This window comes from Nematolebias whitei, chromosome 3 (assembly GCF_014905685.2).
Source record: "Nematolebias whitei isolate Nwh7 chromosome 3, NemWhi1, whole genome shotgun sequence".
Classification (NCBI taxonomy): domain Eukaryota; kingdom Metazoa; phylum Chordata; class Actinopteri; order Cyprinodontiformes; family Rivulidae; genus Nematolebias; species Nematolebias whitei.
Genome location: NC_056500.1, coordinates 24,863,390 through 24,863,726, shown reverse-complemented (window position 1 = coordinate 24,863,726; position 337 = coordinate 24,863,390).

The following is a 337-nucleotide window of genomic DNA, read 5'->3' as shown; positions in this document are numbered from 1 at the left end:
TTTTTTTTTGTTTTTTATGATTGTCTACTGTTGTACTGATAAATATCTCGTGGAGGGTAAACTATATCTTGGCTGCAAGTATCAAGCTGTGAAATACTTTGTTTTCTACAACTGATAGTGGTTGTTCATTAATTACGATGACGCTAAGCAGCTTCTCAGTAAACATTCGAGCTCCGGGGCTTCAGCGATGTCTTCTTCTTGTTCAGTCTGACGCAAGCAGCCTGATTTCAGTCAGTCCCGCTCAGTCTGTTCCTCCTCAGAGACGGGCAGATTTAGCGGGGCAGATTGGACACGGCGGGCCAAGATCGAGTTGCCTGTTTCGGGTTGAGCAAGAGTA